Source organism: Hesperophylax consimilis, chromosome 21, assembly GCF_061612785.1.
Source record: "Hesperophylax consimilis isolate HC1 chromosome 21, BYU_Hcon_1.0, whole genome shotgun sequence".
Lineage (NCBI taxonomy): Eukaryota > Metazoa > Arthropoda > Insecta > Trichoptera > Limnephilidae > Hesperophylax > Hesperophylax consimilis.
In genome coordinates, this window is record NC_142856.1 from 20,473,395 (window position 1) to 20,495,477 (window position 22,083).

The 22,083-nt window shown below is 31.7% G+C and overlaps 1 non-coding gene across 1 annotated transcript; it reads left to right on the forward strand.

Annotated features, from left to right (window-relative positions):
• The first annotated feature begins 202 nt into the window (after positions 1–202).
• TRNAA-GGC (transfer RNA alanine (anticodon GGC)) lies at positions 203–275 on the forward strand. The gene has a single exon. It is a non-coding gene; the product is annotated as a tRNA-Ala (tRNA).
• The last annotated feature ends 21,808 nt before the right edge of the window (positions 276–22,083 follow it).

Consider the following 22,083-nt stretch of genomic DNA (forward strand, 5'->3'; position numbering starts at 1 on the left):
CCGTAGATAAAGTATATTTAATTGAAACTCATCCAACACAGAGAGAGAGAGCAAAGCTACATTATAACTGACCGACTTGCAATATCTTCAAACCGTTGAAATTTCTCCTCTTGCTTACAATAATTAACGATAACAAACTCTAAAGATAAATTTTTGATTGAACTAATAGTACATATTGAATTATTTGACGGGTTAGGAATAAGCCGACGTAGCTTAGTGGTTCAAAGCATCTGACCGGCAATCAGAAGGTTCGGGTTCAATTCCCGTCGTCGGCATTTATTTTTAATCGGGAGATATTTTAAATATGTATGGATATTTCAGGCGAGTAATTATTGATTTTAATAATTTATTATCCTTTGTGCCATCCATAAAAAACCTTGTCTTATAAACTTTATTATTACTTTTTAAAAAATAATCTAAAGAAAAAGTTTTACAAATCTACAAATTCGATATTGGGATGAATATAATGCAGGTACGAGAACGTGCACATCGAATTTGCGAAATTAATTATAAAAAAATATATTTATACCGAGGAATTGAGGAGTTAATCGTGAGGAGTGAATGTTGAAACATTTTGAACATTGTTAATTATTTATTTCAAATTCTCTTTTGCGCTAATTCTAGTTGGACTACTTTCATTTATTAATTTATTAAACATTATCAACACATTATTATCCGGTGCTAAAACTTGCTCTTTTATTTGAAAATTAGTATTTATTATTTTTTTAATGATTTATTTGACCGCATACCAATTTTTTACCGATTTCTAAATAGGTAGAAATTTATTTTAAAAAGTTTCTCCTTAACTTTTTAAGTTCCAATAAAAAAAAGGATTTATAATATCTATTACACGTTAATTATTTGAAATTCCCTCAATAGAAAAAAAAAACGCAAATTAAGCTCCGAAATTTATTAAAAATACGTTTTGTTCTGTTATTTAATATGTTATAGGCATGAAAAAAATTACAGTGTATCTTTAAATGCAACGAAAGCATTTATCGAGAGATCTTTGCTCCATTTGAAACGAGTTGTATTATAATAAATATTTTCACCATTTTTGCGTAATTATTAACCTTTTCAATATAAGCGCGCTCCCTCTAACATTCGTATTTATATATCTCCATTTAAAACCATCTATGAACGCGTACTACAGGGCCTTAAATTATTTCATTAAAATATTTTTTTCGCAAGTTATGCTTTACAATATTGGGACTAATTATTTGTTTGCGCCCGTATATACGCAATATGAAAATAAATATTTTTGTCTTTATTAAAATTAAATTCTTTCAAGAAAGGCATACGATACAATATTGGATTGAACCATCGGTACAATATTGTATATGTACGCTTTTTTTGGGAGAATTGAGTTTTTATATAGATAAAACTATTTAGTCATATTCATATTGCGTATATACGGGTGCACACAAATAATTCGTCTTAATATTGAAAAGCATAACTTGCGAAAAGCGTATTTTAATAAAATAATTTAGTTAACGCCCTCTGTGAACGCGTAGATTATAACTAACATCGCGTTTAACCTTAATTAAACAATATAATGTTTCGGTTGTATGCACATTGCACATAATTTTATAAAATTCAAAAATATGTAATTTATTTAAAATTTCAATATCTACCAAATACGTATAATTTTAGATTTATTTGTATTTTTTATTATCAATATAAAGCTACTTTACGGGTGTTTTTCGATGTCTGTCTCACTAGGATGTACCTGTGTCGAGACAGACGTATTGGATACATAAATTAGTGTTTACATCTTATTTGATACATATTTCATTACATTAAACGACAATGTGAAAATGATAAGAAATAAAAAAAATAATAATAAAAAATAAAAAATAAAAAAAATTATAAATTGGTTAATCAGCATTTAGTTGGGGTACATACTTATTATGCTACCGTTCTTAGAGTAAGTTGGTGGTGCAATTATCAGCATAGTTGTTCTTTGTTGTGGAATTCCTTTTTATTTTTGATTTTTTTTTACACGTTTTTAATTTTTAAAATATAATTTAGTTTTTTACTACTAATTTATTAATTTAGCATTATTTTTCACTTTGGATTAAAATTATGGAAATGTACAAGTAAAATTAAATAAATCAATAAATATTCTTGAATTATACCTATCAGCCTTTGACATGACGCTACAAAAGCATTTGATTTTCTTAATCGCGCCATGTCTTCCTGTGGCGTCCCTGACGTTTTCAATTGGTTTGTTGAAAATTTAATCTTATAGCATTGTTTTTTCCGTCCATCTGGTCTTGATGTCGTAATTCTTCGTCTAGCTAATTTCGGTTGGACTTTAAATAAGCTGTGTGGAGGGTCGTTTTAATGAAATGAAGGAGGGGAAGTTCTTGGAAGGAAAAATGTACGAGAGTTGGGTAGGAATCTAGGCATCAGTGTGTCCAGGAGTGACTAAATAACCTATAAATCGCAGAGGTGTTGGTTATCCAATAAAATGCAGAGATGTTGGTTATCCAATAAATGGCAGAGATGTTGGTTATCCAATAAATGGCAGAGATGTTGGTTATCCAATAAATTCCAGAGATGTTGGTTATCCAATAAATGGCAGAGATGTTGGTTATCCAATAAATGGCAGAGATAATGGTTATCCAATAAATGGCAGAGATGTTGGTTATCCAATAAATGGCAGAGATGTTGGTTATCCGATAAATGGCAGAGATAATGGTAATCCAATAAATTGCAGAGATGTTGGTTATCCAATAAATGGCAGAGATGTTGGTTATCCAATAAATGGCAGAGATGTTGGTTATCCAATAAATGGTAGAAACGTTGGTTATCCAATAAATGGCAGAGATGTTGGTTATCCAATAAATGGTAGAAATGTTGGTTATCCAATAAATGGCAGAGATGTTGGTTATCTAATAAATGATTCTTGAGGCGGCGGTACTCAAACCAGCTTCACAAATTTAATGCGTTTTATCATCGTTTTACTCCCTCTTCTTCTTTTTTGATTTCTCAATACATACATTTTTTATGTGAGTACTGCACAAGAGTCCCAACGGCTTCCAACCGTCTGGAGCCAGTGAGAACGGCATCCCCAATTTGGGTATGCTGTGAGGCTGAAGTTAATGGGGAGGGAAGGAGATGGGGGAGGGGAAGGTGGTAATGTAACTAGCTATTCAGATCTGGTCACAAAACCCACCATACATAAATGCAGCAGCATTTCACCACTTAACCTTGTTCTTCACATTTTCAATATTTTTCGCCTAAACTCTAACATCGATATTTTTTGGATTCGTGTCAATGATATAAGCTATTTGACGGCCGGCATAGTCCAGTGGTAACGCATTGGACTGCCATTCCGAAGGTCGCGGGTTCGAACCCTGCGTGCGCAAATAAATTTTATTTGATTAATTTGTGTTATTTCACAATTAATTAATTAAAATAATTAATTGAAATAATATATAGTATATTTGCGGCACGTTCCAGAGTGGAAGATACTACCAGTATCGCCCTGGTGTAAGACCACCATTCAGAATTGAAACGTTGCTCCAAATGGCTTTAGCCGTGTTTAGTGACTAGATCTGAATAGCCAGGTACTTCCCCACCTTCCTCTTTCCCTTTCCCACTTACCTTCAGCCTCACAACATCCCCCAATTGGGGATGCCATAGTCTCACTGGCTCCAGACGGGAGCAGTTGGGACTCTTGTGAGGTATTCACTATAAAAAAGCTGTTAAACGTGCGTACACGCCTATCGTCACTTCACAGATCACCACTTATCACACCTACAAATACACTCACACACATTACGCACGTCACTCGGTAATAATTATTAAAAATGTATACCAGAAAAAATAAAATATTACAAAGGATAGGTCGTAGGTTTCCCACCTCAATATCTGTAAATTTTCTCATCACTGTAACAAATGTACAGTTTTGTTTCTAAAAGATAATTATATAAAAACATAATTTTACTTCATCTGAGTATATTATTTCTGCGTGTATCTCGTATTTTGTTTTAAATATAATAATAAATTGATTAAATTATTATCTGTGGTTATTAAAAAATGCTTTGCTAGTCAAATTTATTCCACGAACTAGCCTGGTCATTATTACGATGGAGAAATAATTTAATTTGATCTATAGGCCAAAGATGGCACCATTATAAATAAACTTAATGTCAAGTTAATGTTCACTTGTACATATGATTAATTGTCATGGAAACCGTTTATCATTTATTAAAAATATACCATTCAAGGTTTAAATTCATAAATAGAAAGGTTAATTATGTTTATTTTTAATATTTCATTTGATATTCAAAACAGGTAAATGAAAAATGATTTACGATTCGATTGCAAACTCTTTGTGGAGGAAATATATTTGTATTTAGTAGTTTTACAAAATCTAATGAATCTTTACAGGAATTCCAATAGGTAAGGACTACAACCGCGGATCAGAGAAAATGTAATGTTTTTGTCCTAACTATGAGTCCATGGGTCGTTTGTTTTATTAATAAAGATATTTTTAATTCCTAATTAAACATTGTTAACTATCGATCAACAGCACTTCGGAAGAAATCTTTGGCACAGTCTATTTGTTCGATATTAGGCAACTTAACGCTAAAATATACAGCAAAATAACCAGAACCTTAACGACGTAACTGAAGAAACCATACAAACCGGACAGACCTGATTTGCCCTATCAAATCTCTACAATAAAATGGGAATCTTAACGACATAAAAGGTAAAGGTCGACTTTGTCCTAGAAGGCCTAGAATATCAATCTTTCCGTGGGGTTTATTTGAATTATTTCTGATGAACATATTACTAAATTCTCCAATGTTTCTAGAGGGATCCCTAGGGAAGTTACTAATTCATCATCCAGAAAAATAAAATCTGGAACTTACTGCTAATTTTATAGTTGAAAAATGTTTTATAAAATTTTCAAGCCGCTTTACATAAAATATTTTAATGGAAAGGTCTTGTTTTTATTTATAGTTAAGGAATGAACACAGCATTACATTCACACTACAAAATACAATACAGCTAATTATATATACTAATTCAGTAAAAGCTGAAAGTGATAAAGGAAACGTCAATCACGAGGATGCATGCATATACAATATTCTTCCCGATAGCCTGAAATCCGAAAATTGAAGCATTAAAAAAAATCTTAAGAGGAAAATTAAAAAGTAAGTAATTTTTTTCTTTGCATTAACCTCACAGAGGAAGCCCTGATAAAAATAGTTTCTCTCAGCGCCTTGGGGATGTTGTGTGGAGGGTCTTTTTAAGGAAAGGAAGGAGAAGAAGTTCTTCGAAGGAAAAAGATATGAGGGGTGAGTAGGAATCTAGGGATCATTGTGTCAAGGAGTGACGGACAAATGATCTATCCCTCTCACTGCAGCGCAACGCGATGGGTTAGGAGTGACCAGCTGAAGAGGTCCAAGTGTCTCCTCAAACCAGCCTCTCTCGGTCCGACACGCCACGCAGCTGATGGGCAGGCGCATCTTGAACACACCTCACCCGATGAACCCGGGCACCCCTGCTAAATCAACAAACGTAGCAAACCACTTGGGGTGACCTATGGCAAAGGTGTTGGTTATCCAATAAATGAATCCTGTAGCGGCGGTACCCAAAACCACCTCCCAAATTTAAAAAAAAACCTAAAAAAATAAAAATATCCTACTCAGGTAATATTAAATAGTATTATGAAAATTTTGTGAAAATAGTGAAAAAATATTTTTTTTATTTAGAATCAAAATTCTTAAATTGAATCTTGTCTACGAGTATATCGTAAAAGTATCAGGTAAAACGTTTCTCTAATAATTGGATGTGCCATATTTTTCTTTATAAGGAATATAATGGTCACCCTTAAGGTTTATCAACTCGTCACATGGTATACGACAAATCGAACGAGAGTGTAATAATAAAATAAAATTGATATTTGATGGCAATAATATCAGAGATGCATCGCACCACCGTCGCACGAGGAATGCGCTTGCAAAAATTCCAATTCTCCTACAATTGTGTGCATTTATTCCTGGGACGTGTTCCCAATAAGCCAGATAAATCGCCTCGTTACATCTGTGATCTGTGATCTGTGACAATATGAGACTGTGATCTGTGATGACCATTGCTCGTGGACCGTAATCTCACAGTGTCCGAGTGTATTATGTACAGGGTGTGCTGAAACTTTTTACTCTGTGCCACCCATCGCATCGAGCCTCTCCTAACTAGTAAATAAATCATTTAATTAAGCAGTCAAATGAGCAAAAGCAGTAAAATGAATTGTGACTACGATATTTATAGACAAATAATATTCCGTATCATATCACTCAGCTTCCTGCAATGATAAATACTATTGTTATTATTTTCATTTCCGTTGTATTTCACATTATTTAATTATTTTTTTATGATAAACTAATGTTTAAAGTTTTTTTTCATAGCACAAAGGATAACATATTGTTTTTAAGCAATAATAAATAGCCTGAAAAAATATTCCGAGAAAAAATACATGCCGAAGACAGGAATTCAACCCGCAGCTTTCCGATTGCCGATCAGGTGCCCTCAAAGTACATATTGTCAGTCAGAAGGATGCGGGTTCAATTCCCATTTATTAATTTATTTTTTCTCGAAAGATTTGTTCAATTTTCAAGGTTGTTTCAGGCTGATAAATTACAGTTCAAAACATGAGAAATGAAGATACTAGGTACAAAACGTTTTCAATGATTATGTTTTGGTTTCAATTTTGTTATTACTAATGTTAATAAACTAATTTGTGCTTATTTTAAATATTTTTTTATCAAACTAAGAGAAGCATTTTACGCATAAGATTTTTTTAAATAACAGTATCATAAAAGCATATCTGTTGTTTACCTGCCTACCTGTATATATAATTAACCTTACTAATAAATGTGGTGCAAATACAAACACATCTTAAGTCTCGCGGAAACATTTTATGCGGGTATTCCCACCAATGAAAACGCGTCCATAAATTGCTCGGCCAAAACGTATGTACCACATATAAAAAACCTAAACAAATCCTTCGTAAAGTTTAAACTCCCCATATTGCAGCCATGTCCCTATGCAAATAATTTTTCACAAACAACCAAATAAACTAATTTTTCAACAACCAGTATTTTAAAATCATGATGAAAGAGAAAGGGGCGTTTTTGGCCCGGAGCTCTGTATGCCAGTATTTTAAAAAGTCAAAAAGTAGTGTAAACAGAATCCAATTGATAAACAACCGTGTATATATAAATTCTCATTTCGAAAAGCCGAATGATAAAACGGTTACGTAGAGTCAAAAAAAAAATTAAGATACGTTTATTTGTTTTCTACGTCTTAAATTAATATATCTACACTCTTACATTAATATATGTGTATAGAACGTTGTGTTTTTAAGAAATGTCACTTTAATAAATTCTTAAACAATATTATTTTATCGATAATCATTTAAAATTTCGTAGCAATATCAAAATTTTGTAACACATCTCGGGACACCCATTATAACGTCACCTTATGCGCACGTATCATATGGGCTCGAGTGTTATGTCCGTTGAAATGGCTTAACGAATTATGTGTTTGCGACTCTCCAAGTCCAGGCTCGTTACCAGTAAGTTACCGTGTCAAACCTCCATTATCTCCACCGTATTATTTGAGTCTCCTTAGGTACTGGAAAATGGAAATAATGTATATAATTATTATATCATTGTGAAGAACTCACAGATTTACGGTCATTTTGATTGTAACAAGCACCAATTACTAGGGGTGTTTAAAAGAACTTGTCTAGTTTGTTTGAGTAAATATTTATTAACAGAAAAACGTACATAAGGCTGAAATTAAATTGTCCTTTATATCTTTAAAATTATGAACAATATTACTATTGAAATTTGTTGATAAACAAGTTCTGCTGTCTAATTATTTTTGCACGTGGCAGCCGTTTCGCTTTCTGAAGACATTATTAAACTGTTTGATAATGCCCTATTTTTTTGATTTGGTTATTTTTATTCAATATTTATTTTCTATTTTATATATTTTTATTCTTCATTTCAAGCACCCACTAAACTGCTAAAGCAGTTTATCCACAGGACGATTTCACAATAAAACACATACACAAAGAAAAATCACAATATAGAAAATGGATAGTAAGTAGCTACAAAAAATACATAAACATATAGATATACATAAAACAGTCAACATACTCAGGCACACACATACTCAAAGGCACACAACATACTTAAACATACTAATATTTAGTGGTTACAAGAATGTTCGTTCCCGCATTTATTGGTGATATTTAGAATGAACATACCTTCAAATTGATAATGTCTTCAGAACACGACAGTTCCCTACAATTTGATAATGCCTTCATAAGGCGAAACACCTGTCACCCGTAACAATAATTACACATCTAAACTTGTTCATTCAACCGTTTTTCATTTCATTTATTTCTCTAAATTTCTTTGTACATTAATTTCCAAATGTGAATCGTCGCGTTATTTTTGACATTCCTATTCGCATTTTTTCAATACTATGAAATAAGAAAAACGTAACTTAGGACGCGAGGTCTACTGTTCACAGAACTACTAGTATAAAATCAATCACATATTATTTTAAATCACCCTTCAATAAACACTTATCGCAATCTAAAATCCCATATATTCCATTACATCGCCACATCACGCGTCAGTGTATCGATGATGAACCATCACAATTGTCATCATTTGATGAAATCTCACTCCGAAGCGTGATGATCGTTAGTTCCCGTCATCACGACCCGATGATGGGATACTCTTGACTCGACTCCTGACCACTCAAAACTCAAACCATTTATTTGTCTATAATATTTCGTAAAGCGGCCTCTTTTTGGTCAAGCCGTTAATTAACATATCGATATAACGGACTGCACCAATGATGAGATTATTTTCATCAATAATTATAATAGAGATCATATTTTGCATATTTTAAACAAATTGTTCAAACAAAAAAAATGTTTTTTTTAAAGCAATATTGTAAATCATAATTATAACAATACCAATTTGCAGGCATCTGTGACTTTATTATAATATCATAATAAATCTCTAAGATTGTTTATTTTTGTAATATTGTAAAAATTATGAAAAGTTATGTTTCTAAATTTCTCCATTTCTTTATGGAGGAAGGACAGATACGGATTTCTCATTTCGGGATTTCGTTAACTACAATCCAATGTTCAGAGTTCCAACTTTCTCCTTATTATTGTATACTCTGCACATATACAGACAGCCAATTTGATTCTATTGTACCTTCCATTCACCCAATGATAGATCCCTTATTTATCTATGTAAATAACCACTTAACATAAGACTAGTTCACCGCAGTCACAATGCAAATGAGATGAACACAACATGAGATGAACAAGCCGACTCAACGTCAATCCTTGGAAACACAAGGCTCTATCTGCTATATGCATGAAACTGAAATTCGTCTTTCAAAATTTGAATCCCGAATACAATAAATTTAAAATTTATGATAAATGAATATGAAGAACGTATTATGAGAGCATTATGTACAAAAATCAAATGGCATTTAGCCAAACAACAAAGTGAAACAGATATAACCTTGATGCTTTGGAAATCAGCTAAACTCAGCAACAGAGTTCTATGTGTTTATTTTAAGTAGTGTTTTTGACTCTCACTTGTCTGGAAATTAGCTAAACTCACCAAAAGGGTTCTATGTTCTATCTGTTTATTTTAAGTAGTGTTTTTTGACTCTCACTTGTCTGGAAATTAGCTTAACTCACCAAAAGGGTTCTATGTTCTATCTGTTTATTTTAAGTAGTGTTTTTTGACTCTCACTTGTCTGGAAATTAGCTAAACTCATCAAAAGGGTTCTGTGTTCTATTTGTTTATTTTTAGTAGTGTTTTTTTTAATCTCACTTGTCTGGAAATCAGCTAAACGCAGCAACAGGGTTTTATGTTATCTCTGTTTATTTTAAGTAGTCTTTTCTTACTTGTTTTTCGTTGAATGTTCTTAAACCTAAAGATAATTCAATTATTAGAATACGTCCTCAAAATTCACGTTTTCATAAATATAATTGTTCATATATTTTCTCAGTTTTACGCAATTATCAGATGGAACCTTTTTTTCCAGACCGAAATAGCTCTAAGTACAACGCAAATGGAACCAAATTGCTCCAAAAATATTTTTTAAATTGTAGAAAATACCAAGTTACCCGTAGAAGCCTTATGGGCGTTTAAATGAAATAAATAAATAATATAAAAATGAAGAAAAAAATCATTGCAAATGAATTCTTGATTTTTAAAAATAAATATAAAGTTTTATTTTTTTAAGTAAAACTAAATTGCAAGTAAAACCCAGTTGTTCAAAAAAAGGTAGAACCTTGTTGTTCCAAAGGTTCGACTCCTCTCTCCATCTATTGTGAACCATTCCCACGCATCAGAGAGCAGAGAGGGGTTTGGGAGGTTCCTTGCGGCACGGCGCACGTTTTAAGCCACAGCCTCTCCTAAGAGGAGATGATTGACAGATCTAATGACCCCGTCACCCGCACAGTGCTGCGATATGTTAATTAGCCACGGTACTGCGAGCAGCGTGATCACTTATAATGTATATTTTACTAGTGATAGAATAGAGAAAAAACGTACGGTTTGTTTAAATATATATATTTTTTTTTTAATTTTTGTGTTTTCTTCATTTCTAAATACACATTTTAAAGAAAATATCATAGAAATCATCAAATATCATAGAATAATCATCAAAAGAAAATCATCAAAATATCATAGAAATCACCTATTTAAAACCAAAAAAAAATATTTCAAATTCGTAACATGAATGTTGTTACAAAAATGACATCATTTATTTTAAATTGCAAATACCACTTAGAATCTCCCCTCTTGGTCACAATCAAAATCAATACCAATCACCGTCTACGAAGAAACCCAGAAACATTCCATATTCCTTTTCAAAGAACCGACGTAACCTTCTCCCATCCTCTGTGTAGGCAAGATTCCAAACATATTTTGCAAAAAGTAATTATGAATGTATCTGAGTTAGAATATACAGTGTCAATGTAATACAAAATATAAACAAAGATGAACAATTGCGATTTTTTTTTGCTACAAAATAATAATTATGAATGTATCTGAGTTAGAACATACAGTGTAAGTGTAATACAAAAAATAAACAAAGATGAACAATTGCGAATTTGTTTTGGGAAAAAATAATAGTACCTATTTAATTTTTGTTATTTGTAATTGGTGTTTTTATTACGAATGTATTATTATAAACCATTATTGATTGGTGAATCCATTATTAATCCTATTATTACAGTTCAAAAACTAATTTTGAGAATTATATTTAAATGCCAACCTACCCATCCCTCTAATGAACTCTTTGCTAAAATCAGGGTCTTAGATATACGACAGTTATTTACTAAGGTAAGCATTTGTTACATACGAAAAAATAACCTACTGTTGGCTCCACAACACCAAGCTCACACCCGCTTTTCATCAAACCTGGGTTGCGTGGTTCCTCAAACTAAAACCTCTTTCGCTCAACGGCAATTCTGGTTCATCGCGCCTAAAATATACAATGCATTGAGTACCGACTTAAAGTCAAGTAATTCTGTATCCATATTTACTGCTCGTGTACATCAATGGATATTTGAAAGGGGACGACCTTTCTTCAAAGATTATATGAGTTCCTAACACAAAAAAAAAAATTAAAAACTTCTTTTCCAACTTGTCTCATATCACGAAAATTAAAATTAAGTGTTGAACATAAACATGTTGTCTTATAGATAATACCTAAGTTATATAAACTTGCACACAAACAATTATATGCATTAAACAATCTACATTAATTATGTTTAAATTTTAATCTTAAGGTTTAATATTTATTTGTATCTTTTTAATATACATATACTTTTTCTTTATTTTTCAGTTTACTATTAATTTTAATATACTTGTTTTTAGTTTTATTTATCATCAAATTTGTTTTTCTTTTTTTTCTTCTCTAATTCTTTCTTATGTTTCTATAAAATAGTATTTTTTAGTTCTTCTAAGTTATTTTTATTATTATTACTTCATTATGATTTATACTTACATAGTTATGTTACCTACTATAAGTATTTTTTAGTTCTTTTATGTCATTGTTATTATTATTTCATGTATAACTACCACAACACGGGCATTAGCCTAGTATGGTAGTTAAAAAAAATGTCTAAATATGTAACTTGTAAACATTTATTAAATAAAAATAAAAATAAAATAAAAATAAAAAAAACATACCTTGTGTAGCATTTTTGTGTTGTATTTTTGTTTAGCGCCGTTTATACGAAAAATAATCTCAAGGGCGATGTGTTATGACTGTTAGATGTTAGGTATTATCAGCGCCTTGGTAATTCGGCGCCCGGAGCGGACTGCTCCAATTGCTCCAGACCGGCCCTGGTATAAGGTTAAAATTATGTTAAGGTAAGCGCATAATTTTAAGAAGATTAGGATGTAACCAAAACTAGTCGACATATATAATGTATACATTATAATGATAGTTGTTTAAAACAAAATAACTTTTCATTCTATCGTAATTCAATATAACATTAAGTGCGTAGTAAATACCTTTTCCAACCAAGTTTAATAATTTCATAATTATAAACTACCTACTTACACTTTTTTGTTTAATTTTCTGCAACCTTTGTCATTAGTATTTTTTAAAACAATAGAGTTTTTCGAAATCAGACTAAGATAGTGAAATTCATCTTGTTTTAAAGGTCAAGTATGCAAAATTTCATGAATATCGGAATAAAACTGTAGATTTGTACATACAATCAAATAAATGCCGCCCGCCAGCCGCAACAGATACAAATAAAAATAGTGAAAATTGGAATTAAAATAGCAATATCTACATCAAAAATTTACAATAAATATTGTAAATAAGGAAAAGATTGATAGAAAATACAATTCCAGGTCTTGAGTGGGGATCATTATCCACTTTTGATTTTGATGAGGATTCAATAATGTACCACCATCTGTTGACATCGCACGAAAGCTTCGTAGTTTAAGTTTTTGTCGCCAGGGGAGAATTTAAAAAAAATCTGAAATAACTGCAATCTAAAAGGATATCAACTTAATATTTTATTAATTTGTAATTATTAATACATAATGTAAAGTAAAACTAGATATATTTAACTTTAAGTGAAAAACAAAGATATTTAAATGTCGAAGGGAACATAAAAAGTCCACAGAATCACAAAATGTACCTACATCTCGGTGACAGAGCAAGGAAATATTCTGCTTCAGGAACAAACAGATGACAAATGCGATGTATCGTTAATATTTAGGAAGTATAGTTATTAAGTTATAAATAAAATGTAGGAATCATATTGGTAAGTCCCAGAAGATATTTTATAAAATTACGTTCAAAGCCATTATAACTTGAGGTATTTTAATCATATAAATTCCAAATAATTACGTTATGTAGATTAAAAGCTGTTAGAAATAATTCAAAAGTAGTGGCCTACCCATTTTGCTGATACGCCCATGAATATAATAACAAAACCTGTATTATTTGGTTGGTATTTAGTTACATGTCCGGGCCTATTGTTCAATCCATCGGCGTAGATGGTCATTATTCATTATTTTAATTGGTCAACGACCCTAATAATTAGCATACTAATTTTGCTATCTCATTTTAACATAGTTAAGGGGTATTTCACTATCCTCTCGATAACTATCCATTATTATGAATAAATATTCACAATAGGTAGAAAACTCTGCTAACTTAGCCAATGTACAAATATAATAATATATCCACTATTCGTATGTTCGAGTACCGAATAGAAAACTCTAACTTTATAAATAAATACATCGTTATGTAAATCGTAAGTATAAAATCGAAAATAATACGTTATCCTATAGATAGTACTTCTCGAGAGGACGGTGAATTACCCCTCACGGGATAACTATAACAAATAATTATAAGCTTTAATTAGTCGCCTGAAATATTAATACGAATTGAAAATATCTCCCGAGTAAAAATAAATGCCGCCAACGGGAATTGAATCCGTGGCTTCTGATGTCCGGTAAGGTGCTCTGAAACCACTGAGCTATGTCGGCTCATTTCCAACCCGCTAAATGATTCAATATGTACTAGAACCTCAATCAACAATTACCGCTTATCATATTTTTCCACCTGTAAACAACTAATTTTATTTTTGTAGGAAAGGCTTTGTCAGTACTAAATTTCTCACTCGATGGCGTCGAAACACATAATTTCTTCATTTATTGGTGAAATATGTTTGACTTGTCAAATATTATTATTTTTTGATGATATTTATTTAATAATAATATTTGACAAGTCGAAAATAAATATCAATAAAAAATAATAATATTTGACACGTCATACATATGATTCTATTCAGTTTAATAAAGAATCCACTTACGATTGGTTGTGCTTTTTCCTGTGTTTTTCATTCATATCAATAACTACTCATACATTTTATTTGAATATTTTTTACTGGGCAATAAATATTCTCACTCCATCAAAGACCAGGCTCAATGGAAAACTCTATATCTTAAGAAAAGGTCCCAAGCTTGGGGACTCTATGGTCTGCTCGAAAAGGGCAGTAAAAGGTGGCAGACGGGAAATCAGTGAGTACTGTGACACGTGTCTTAACAAGCAACGTGTGCATTTGGGCGACTGCTCTCTAAAAAAACACACGTTAAAAAATTATAAAGATTAGAAGATGCAAATTTTTCTTTTATTAACCATATTATATGATAATAAATACAAGTATTTTTTTCAAATTTTCAAAAATATCACAATTTTTGAGTAGCTGTTATTACCATGTAAAAAAAATTGGAGTACAAAAGGTTTTAATATATACGTTATCCTATTAATAAGCTATCATAGGATTGTGAAATACCCCCTTAGTATTATAATTTCCACATGGCTTAGATAGCTACAAACGAATTACTAAGTATGTATGTGTAATGGACAATAATTTAATGTTATTAGTATGAACCGCGCGAAATAAGTGTCACTAATATAGTTTACCCATATTACTGCAAATCACATCTACCTACCTTGACTAAACTCATAACGCGTCGGCACGCTTCCATGCCATATCTCCCTTCGTTTCTTTTTTATTTGTGGTTTTATGTTGAGACAAAATTTTGAAATAAACCTAAGAAACTTATCATCGACGTCGAAAATCTAACCTACTAACCATCATGCCGTTTCTCCGCAGGGGTAAGCAGACAGGATGGACCGCCAAACAACTCGGTCTTGGCACACACTCCTTGCCTCATTCACGGTTCCATGATAACTCAACACAGTGACAATTCAACACACTTTCAAAAAGTGATATAAAGTCATTAGAAACGATGATTTTTTTTTTGTATACTAGCATAACCTAACCCAACCTAACCTACTTAACCTAGTTAATAAAATTTTGTTTCATCACTTTCCATGACTTTATATAACTTTTTAAAGATGTGATGAATTATCATTGTGATGATTTATCCGGTCACCGTTCAACATACATAATTTCGGTTGTGGGTCTGTCTGTGAGTGATTGTAACATGATATCCTCCAAGATTGTAACTCTGGTTCAATCATAGAATAAGGAATAACACTAGAAATGCCCTGCATTATAAAAATGATTAGAAACAATTATTTCATTTCGCCCAAAGCCCAGCGCTTCGTTTCACTTTAGACTCGCCTGACATCGAAGATCTCCATCCAATTTAAATTTCTTAAGCGATCTTTTTTATTGGAAATTTAAACCTCGATTAGGCAAATGTTTGTATGACGAAACGCCCACAATGTACACTTCTTGTGTTATTATTTATTTAATGGGTTCAATGAACTCGAAATTTTTTCGAATAAGTGTCAATTTGAAATTTGGAACTAATTATGAGAAGAATTCCGACAAACTATAAAATAAGTACCTACTTATATTTTAACAATGTTTTTTTTTTCATTTTCAAAATTGGAACTTATGTGCCTAGAATAAACTGATAGTTCAAGTTCAATATAGTAATATTATATAATTATGTTTCTTTGAATTTAGAACCAATGTCCACCAACACAAAAAAATAACCTGCAGACCAAAAACACAATAATTTTTTTAGTGTTTCACGAAAATTTAATTAAGAAAAATCCTTATTTTATTGGGTTTCCTCTTGGTCCACAGGCTCTTCGTGGCTGGGAGTTGGATACACAATATAATAAAAACTATAAACTTGATTTGAAAGCAATTAAAGGCTAAACGCGGTGTAAAAACTGTTTGGAAAGTAGATTTATGGGAAACTATCAATCTTTTTGGTACAATCTTTTAGTTACATCACCGCTTGAATTTGGGGAGATATGGATTTCGGGTCATCGCTGGAAGTCGAAAAACTTGAAATGTTTCTGAATTTCACCCGTCAAGGTATAATTAATGCTTTCTACTTTCAAAATATTCCCGCTTAACATTCAATTTCAAATCCATTCGCTGTTTTTGAACGATTCCCAAAATTAAATACTATTTTGAATGTCGATGAAAAATTCTTTCGGGCTTTGATTAACTTTATTATTGCAATTCAAAATTCAAAAATTGAAAAGAACACAAACCCAGCAAATTTTTAAAAACCGCATCCAAGTTATTTTTTTCGTGCAAACTTTTTGCACTTTTAATTACACAAACGCATTACCTATAAAGATTATTGTGCTTTCTTGAAATAATTGCTTAAAAATTTTGCAAACTTCATCGGGTGAATTATTTGGCGGTTTTCAGTTTTATAGATTTTTTTTCAAATTATACGAGAGCTTCTATGGTAAATTTAAAAACGTGCAAAGAAATCTTGGTGTTCTCTCTTTCTCAATCTGTTATATTATAATATCTCATTATAAAATAAAAGGAGATAGGACGAGTTTTATGAGAACATGTCACTTTGTGATAGATAAAGCACTACGTGGCCCGAATGGTTGCATATTATTTTAAATAATCGGTTAAAGCCATCCTTCTCCTTTTTGCATCCGTCCACAAATTGCTTTGGACACATAAAAAAAAAGATAATGTGAATTTATGTTTGGAATAGTGGTGATATATGAGTTTCGGAGGTAGTTCAGAATCTTAACAAGTAGCTCCATGTGAATTTATAATATATCTCCGCATTGTCTTTCTTTAGAATGTCTCAGGTTAACTCCAGCTGGGGTTATAACTCAAACCGAGTAATGCATGCGCACTGTTGGGATTTATATAAGTATAACTAAAAAGCATAAATAGAGTGGCATAATGGTATTCTAATTAATCGGAAAAAATCCGTGAGCCTAAAAACTAAATCAGATATTTTTTGTTCTGGAAATTTTTTGTTTTTGAATGACAGAATTCCGGAGTACCTCCGCCTCGAGAACCTTTCATTGGGCAACTGACACATCTGCCATAGGTCGCCCCAAGAGGTTCACTATTCATTACGTTTGGTGACTTAACAGGGATGCGCGGGTTCGTGGGGTGAGGTTAGTTTGTTTGTTTTTTAATCTTTATTTAGATGTACCTACGCAAAAGTGGCCTGGCGGAAGATGTGTCTGACCATCAGCTGCGTGGCTGGATCGGGAGAGGCCAGTCAAGGGAGACCTTTTGACTTCTCCAGCTTGACTTTCTCGATTCATCGCTTTACACCGCAATGGAAGAGATGGATTCATGCGATCGTCACTCTCGGACAAACTGACCCACAGATACCAACCCACGCGTTGTAGATTTTTTCCTGGAAGAAAAATGGATAATGGGTGTTTAAAAGGGACCCTATATACAGCAACGTAAAAAAGAAACAGTAAATCATCATTTTTCCTCAATTTATGGGTAGTTTCGGATTCTTATTAATTTAGATTACGTAAATAAGTCCATTAGCATAACAGGTGTAAAACACGCGGAAGGTCGAGGTTCCTACCTGGATGGTAGTTACCAAAGATATTAGAAGAACGAGATATGCTATGTTGGCCGCCGGACCGTAGGCGGAGTACTACCTAATTAGGGTACTTTGAATACTATCGGGACGTGTACGCACAGATATCTGTTCTATGTATTAGTGCGGATACCTTAGCGTAAGCGTAGGTGTGCAGTAGTATTGGTGAACAAAACTGGCGACACTCGGCAAAACAATTCCACACAGTATGAACAGCTCATAGCTAGAGATGGCAAAATTTCGTTTTAACTAAAAACGTGAAAAAATATTTATGGTTCGAAAATAGGGCTTTTATAAGTTTTCTTTGCGTTTCAAGGCATTTGAAAGTGTTTTCAGTGATTTCTATTTCGCGAATTAACGCGAAAAACGTGATTTTGGCCGTATTTCAGCTAAATTATTCTATTTAGCGAAATAGGCGCGAATTTCCCGAAAATACTGGGTATTAAAATAATATGTGAGAATTTCAAAAAATTGATATTTTTCAGCGGAAATAAGTGATTAAAAATCATCTCTAACTTCAGCTCGCGCTCCACCGACTGTGTGCGTAAACGCTTTCCGAGAATATAGCGTATTTCAGAAGTCAAAGAACCATACAAATTGGAGAAGCTGATACAGTAATATTTAGTCCAGTACAACTAAAGAAGAATTGAGAAATATGCATAAGGAAGGTAGTTTCATGTGAATGTGCAGGGAAAGTATTATGACTACTTTATTTCATTTTTGGAAGCCTTTCCTACGATTTTTTATAATTTTGTTATTATTTTATGTGTAAATATTTAATATTTTTGTACTGTAGGCTAAAATTGCTTTTTGACCTTACACAAATTGTGCGAAATAAATTACGCCTATTGATGTTAATCGCAATCTGCATTTTTTGTGTTTGTGTTCGACCCGTACTTAGAGTTTCCTTCCTTATTAATTTAATATTAAAATTATTTATTTATAATTTTTCACATGGAAATACTTGCAAATGTAGGTTAAACATATATTTTACCAAAAATACTTAAAATATGCGCTAAAAACATTCAGAAAATACATTTTTTTCTATTTTGCTACAAAACGCTAAATTATGCCTCAAAATGCTATAAAACGCTAAATTTCCAATTATTAATGCTAAAAAATCTGAAAATTAATGCTAAATTTTGCCATCTCTACTCATAGCACATCTCGTTCTTCTAATATCTTTGGTAGTTACTTAGTAGCTGTTAGCGATTGTACAGATATTTATTTTTTTCATTAATCTACGAAGTGAATATTGAATATTTGGCAGTATTAAGCGATAAATCCACTGTAAATATGCCAATGGTTGCCTCGTGAATAATTATAGTATTTTGCCCATTTTACTTATTTGTCATTTACTTTTATTTAGGTAATTATTGTAATACTTTTTTTATTTATTATTATTTTATCATTCATGCACCTAATCATGCTTGTTTTGTAAATGTATTAAAATAAAATAATAAGTTTTTTTATGTGATTACCTACAGCAGTTCCAAATTTCAACTGTCTTGTGAAAGAAGTTGATGGAGAATAAAAAATTGGCTATCCCGATCTGCCCACTCATCACAAAACGAAATCAAGCAAGGTTGTTATTCTTCACGTATTGTTCCAGTTAATGTTGCTCAATATCGTTCTGGTAAAATAACACCATTCAGAATCGAAATGTTGCTTGAAATGGCTTAGACGTGTTTGGTGACCAGATCAGAATAGCCAGGTACTTCCCAACCTTCCTCTTCCCGATATTCTTCCCTTCATCACTCCCTTCACAACATTTTACAAGTGGGGATGACATCATCACAGCACTGGCTGTGGAGTTAGGAGTAGTTTATTTATTTATTTTATTTATTGTATTTATTTTATTTATTTTATTTATTTTATTTATTTTATGTATTTTATTTATTTTATTTATTTTATTTATTTTATTTATTTTATTTATTTTATTTATTTTATTTATTTTATTTATTTTATTTATTTTATTTATTTTATTTATTTTATTTATTTTATTTATTTTATTTATTTTATTTATTTTATTTATTTTATTTATTTTATTTATTTTATTTATTTTATTTATTTTATTTATTTTATTTATTTTATTTATTTTATTTATTTTATTTATTTTATTTATTTTATTTATTTTATTTATTTTATTTATTTTATTTATTTTATTTATTTTATTTATTTTATTTATTTTATTTATTTTATTTATTTTATTTATTTTATTTATTTTATTTATTTTATTTATTTTATTTATTTAACGCCCAGAGGGCTTTTACATGGTTGGTAGTATAATTTTAATTTGACAGATACTTTGAAACATAAAAAATAAGAAATAAATACACTTTTGTCTCTAAAAACTTACCTAAAAAAAAATACATTTGATAAAAGCTATGCAACAAGTCATACAAACACAAGAAACAAAAACAGAAAATTACAGCTATTTGTAGGTTTACATGATGTGTTGTTGAAATAAATGTTTTAAATGATCCACAAAACTTGCCAAGTTGGTATTGAATATGTCAACATCACCCAAGTAATGATTTCCCATGGTGTGAAGTCATTGTATCAGAGAGTGGGCAATGTAGTTACGCTTATGTGTGCTGCTGTAGAATATTGTATTTTGTCGTGTTGTTAATGTGGGTGAATGTATGTTTATAAGTTGGAGGAGTTCACAACAGTCGAATTTAGAGTTAAGTATTTTGAATAATAACGTTAAATCGTTTATTTTACGTCTATCTTCTAATGTATGTATTTTTAGAGTATTTAATAAGAAATTGTATTTTAAGTCTTCGACAGGGTTAGTTGGTACTATATTAATAATAATAATTATTATAATAATTGGATAATTTGTTGAGCGCCGTTTTTGTGAAAAATCACCTCAAGGGCGCTGTACAATTTATTTCCTAGGATCTACATTTGTTATTTAGAAAAGATACCAAAATATATTACCTGGCAAGTCACTTCCGACAAACACACTTACATTAAAAAGTTTATGCTTATATAAGATAAAACTGCACGCAGAGGACACTATATCAAAAAACACTGGTCATCGCATGACCTTAAGTCTGCTATAGTTTTTATTTTAATTTAACTGTATTTTAACTGTCTTAAAAAGCCTACAAATTGTTAGTTGTTATCATTTTTAGTATTTTTTTTTTTACATTTTGTTAATTTAAATTGCTGTCGACTGTGAAAGTGGAGGTTTCTGAAATTATGGATACGACTGTCTGAAAAGGTGCATTTTAAGTTTAGACCTAAATTCTGTCGAGTCTGCGATCATTCTCAAATCATGTGGCAGTCCATTCCAGGCTTTAGGTCCTGACACGGCGAAGGCACGCTCACCGAACCGGTATCTGGTGTGCGCTTTGGTTCCTTCAACCTTCCGATAGCTGATGACGTTGCTGACTTAAGGGTTGACTGTCAGGAATTGGAATCTTATGGAATACACAATTCTGATAAGTAAGCCGGAGCCATTCCGTTAAGTGACTTAAATACCATCCAGCATACCTTGAACTGGATTCTTTCAGGACATTTGAGCCAGTGCAGATTTTTGAGATGCTCTGAAATGTGGGAGTATTTACATACTCCGGTGATAAGCCTTGCCGCGGCGTTGAAAACGGATTGTAATTTGTTGATTTGACATTTGGGGAGACTTGCATATATTCCGTTGCAATAATCTAGACGTGAAACAACATAGGAATTGACTAACAATTTAGTCGCCTCTGTTGGCAGGTTTCTCCGCACTGCTTTAATTTGCCTTAATTGAAAGAACCCCGTGCTTACAGTTCTGTTCACCTGAGTTTTAAGGGAAAAATTAGCGTCCAGATTGACACCCAGTAATTTTATGCACGTTTTTGGAGTGATGTCACTTTCTGAAATGGTTATTGGGGAGTTTTCAATATTATGCTGACGTCTGCTTGTAGCAGTCCACAGAAACTCAGTCTTTGTGGGATTCAGTTTCAATCTATTTTATGTCATCCAGCGAGTAATTGCTTCTATACACTCCGTTATACGAATTTTTAGACTGTTTATTTCTTCTGATAAGCAGTAAAAATAAACTTGCTGGTCATCAGCGTAGCAGTGAGATAGAAGGCCAAATGATTCGATTATTTTAGCGACATCATTTGTGAAGAGGATGAAGAGTAGTGGGCCGTGATGTATT